Genomic DNA, 4,011 nt, shown 5'->3' on the forward strand with positions numbered 1-4,011 from the left:
CCTCCTCGCCTCTGAGCTGGCGAGCGGCCCCTCTAGGTGGCGTCACCTGGTGACGACATCAGCGGGCGCTCGTCGCACAGCCTGATGCTGCCCGGGCTCAGGGAGACTTTCTGGAGGAGGTCCTGTCCCCTGACCCCGCCACCGCAGGACGGGGCCCTCAGCCCCGCCACGTGGTCATCTGTAACCGGCACCCAGAGGCGGGGGTGGCGGTCGGGGGTTCCCACGGTCTCAGTGTTGCCACGTGACTGCAGGGCCCGGGTGTTATGCCACTACTTTCTGATGCCAGTTTTGCTAAACCAACCTGATACCATGTGAGCACCTTAAACTCTTAACCGCAAGGACAGCTTTCCTCTGCGCCCTCCGGGACCCCCAGTTCTGTTGCCTCCGCTCCTTGCAAAGGGCAGTTTCTAGTTCTTGGCCACGTGGGGTGTGGCTGACTTTTCATTTTAGGTTTGCACGTGGCCATCCTGAATTCTGTGAGGAAGGGGACTCTGTTCTACAGCAAGCCTATGAGCGAATAATCATCCCCATTTTACATCTACTCTCAGACTGAAGTGACATTTCCCCAAGTGGGACTGGATCCTATAAACCAATCCCCACGCTCCACTACACTGAACAAGAATGAGATCGGAGCTCAGCTTTCACACGAGGAGCCACTAGGCTCCTTCAGAACCACACACAATGATGCCACTGGCCCAGTGGCCATGCTGTTTGTGTACTTTTTTTCTTCAAGTATAATTTAAAGTGACAACAAGCACCCACCTCAGTTTTCACACTGAACACTCCCCCACGTCACTCTCCCACATTAGAATTCAGAACATGACAAGCACCCCAGCAGTCTCTCCTCTAGGGCAGTGGTTCTCAACCTTGGCTGCACATTAGAATCACCTAGGAATCTTTTTAAAATCCTGATTTCTGGGCCTCATTAGTTAACAAAGAAACAGAATTTCCGGAGGATGAGGCCCAGAAATCAGGATTTTAAGATTCCCAGGTGATTCTAATGTGCAGCCAAGGTTGAGAACCACTGCTCTAGGCCCTACCCAGTCCACCCCCCTCACACCAAAAGTAAACACGACCCCAATTGCTAACAAAACCTGGCTTTGCCTTTTGAACTGTGCGATGGGATGATGCATTGTGTCCTGGCAGCGTGTCGGGCTTTTCCCTCAACATGTTTGTGAGATGCACCTGTATCGCTGTGTGTAGTTGTAGTTTGTGATGGACTCAGACTCATTCCTTGTGCTGTTGCTGGACAGTGGGTAGTTTCCAGGTTAGGGCTACTACAACCTAGTGCTACTATTTACATATCTACATAGTGGGAACACATGTGCTCAATGCTGGCCACACGGCATGTTATATGTTCAGGTTTAGTAGATACTGCCTGTTTTCCCACACTTGTCCTGATTTATTCTCTACCAGCAGGGTATGGGTTTTTGTTCATGTCCTGGTCAACAGTGGGTACCATCTGCTTTTTGCAGCTCATGTCATTATTTTAAATTAATTTCTCCATTATGGCTCATAATACTTAAGTTCGCTTGAATAGCAGGACATAAGTATTTCCATTAAAATGTTTGTAATCAATGAGAAAGTGGTAAATGCTATATTTTAAAATGGATTACTAAATCACTACTTCTAAGTGATCTTGTAAGAGGTAAGCAAAAAGAAAAAATAATTACACTGACAATCCATTTATGAAATCCTTACTTTAAATGTCTATAAATAAATTAGGAAAAAATTTTCTGTATCTGATTTATAGGGAGATAACGACGCTCAACCACTGAGCCATGCTGGCTGGGCAAGGGATGTGCTTATTTTAAATGGAAATGAATATAGTTTAACTCTGTTGAAGGAAAAAATACCCCCCCTACATATATGTGTAAGTATGAGCAGTGAGAAGGATGAAAAAAGTATATTACACTGTTCACCTCAGGTAGAAATATGACTTCAATTTTACATATTTTTGTTCCATATTCAGAATTACAAGCATTTATTCCTGTGAGTCCTGGAACAGTATCATCATCGAAATTACTAGGGGGGAGGGGTGGGGCGGTTGCTGAAACATGCATTTCCATGAGTGAACAGTTTGTTATTTCCAAGGTATATGACTGGCATCATAACCTATCTCCCAACCTTTCCATTGCCAATTTTGCTACCATGGAAAAAGTCACATCTCCACGTGAGACAATGTTTTTAGGGAAAAACCAGCACACATTTATGTAGGGCAAGGGGTAGATGGCTAGAGGAGAAATGGTGACAGAACCAATGTCAAAGGGAATTGCCCACCACAGAGCTGGGGACACAGGGCCAGTGTAAAGAGGCAGGAAGCAGAAAACGAGAGAACGATTAGGAGTGGCCTGGGGTGGCTGAAACCACATAAGGACCTGGATAGGACTTGGGGGGTGAGCAGCACAGGCCCTGAGGTGAGACAGGAGAGGGAGATGAGTGTGTCAGGGGGCTCCACGCAAGTAATGGGAAACGCCAGGGAGCACCATGTGCCTTAAGAAACCTGCCTTGTCTCAAAGAGCCTCAGCTCTGGAGCCTCTCAGTGACTTGGAATGAGCAATGGCAACTAGGATACTTCAGCAACCTGCAGCCCAGATGGGACAGAGCTCTCAGCACCTGCATGCCAGTCCCTGAGTGCTGCATTCACAGAATGAACATAAGGTTGGAACTAACAAAGCATAATGGCTCCAGTGAAATGGATAAAATAAAGCTTTCTGTGGAAACAACTTTTCTGAATTTCCTGGTGTTAACCTGGAGCTGCCATTAAATTGGCTAAGACAAAAAATTAATCTTTAGAGGAACAAGCAAGGGCAGTGTTCTAGAAAACACCTCTTGCAAATCCACAATAACCAGGGACTTGGTCCCTCACTCTTGATTTTTACATAGTTTGGATTTATCACTAAGCTCTATTTAAGAGGGTTTCTCCTTCACATGCACAGTCCATGCTCCTGAAAGTGCAAATGTCTTATATACAGCACTCTTACCCCAGTTATTTCTACACAGCCTCTTGCTTTTCTCATCAGGTTCAGTAAAAGAAACAAACAAACAAAAAACAAACAAACAAACAAAAAAACAAACAAAAAAAACTGACCAAAAGGACTCATAACCCTGCCCAGGCCAACTCTGCTTTGCAGTTGTACCCAGGAACTAGCATAGATTCCTTAAGAAACAAGGTATCTGCTTAAAAATGCAAATAGATCAGTTTTGGGCATGCAGATCTCTTGATGCAGTGAACTGCATGGCAGGCAAGATACCCCTTGTCCTTTTAATGAAAGTTTCAAAGATGTTTAACATTTTATTTTAAAAATAAAATTGATTCATAAAGTGTAAGGACAAATGATTTCTATCCATCTTCGACAAGCTGTTGGGAACAGAAAGAGAAAAAAGAGAGAGAAATAATCATTAACTTCAACTTATCCTATTGTAGAGCTAAAACATGAACTACAAGACCTGGTGTTACAGGTAAGAAAACGGACACCCTGAGCGCCTGCACAGCCCCGATGAAAAGCCAGGACTAGATTCAAGGCTCCTGACTTCCAGGCCCTTCTCCTTTCCATTCTGCCAGGCTGCGGATCACCCAGGGACTCAGACTGGAGAGTGCAAAACACGGATGCAAGGACTATGGTGCTAACAAGGACTACGGTGCTAACAAGGACATTGCTGAAAAGACTGATGAGAAGGGAACGGGTGTCAGGGACACCTCGGTCCACTCTTTCTTTTTTCCTTTCGCTTTCCCCAGTATTTACACTTTAAGTTGAATGCTGCGACATTGCACGTGGTAAGTAATTCCCAGCAAACACAGGCAATGAACTGAGCTAAGACACCAGTGCAAGTTACTGGGGAAAACAAAGCTCCCTCCTCTTCTGGTGTCCGTGGGAGCAAGCCACCTCCTGTGAGCTGCCCCAGACCCCCGCCCCACTCCCAAGTCTCTCCTAGACTTCGAGCCGCTGTAAGCACTGCTCACCGGCACTGGGCACTGCGGAGGAGCCTGGCTCAGGCTGGAGGTCCCCC

At 46.1% G+C, this 4,011-nt stretch overlaps 1 long non-coding RNA gene across 1 annotated transcript; it reads right to left on the reverse strand.

Moving 5' to 3' along the window:
* Positions 1-3,279: 3,279 nt before the first annotated feature.
* Positions 3,280-4,011, reverse strand: LOC106724544. Its single transcript, XR_001360369.1, has 2 exons — positions 3,965-4,011; positions 3,280-3,361 (listed from the first exon to the last, which is right to left on the reverse strand). It is a non-coding gene; the product is annotated as an uncharacterized LOC106724544 (long non-coding RNA).

The sequence above is a fragment of the Myotis brandtii genome, unplaced genomic scaffold (assembly GCF_000412655.1).
Source record: "Myotis brandtii unplaced genomic scaffold, ASM41265v1 scaffold879, whole genome shotgun sequence".
Classification (NCBI taxonomy): domain Eukaryota; kingdom Metazoa; phylum Chordata; class Mammalia; order Chiroptera; family Vespertilionidae; genus Myotis; species Myotis brandtii.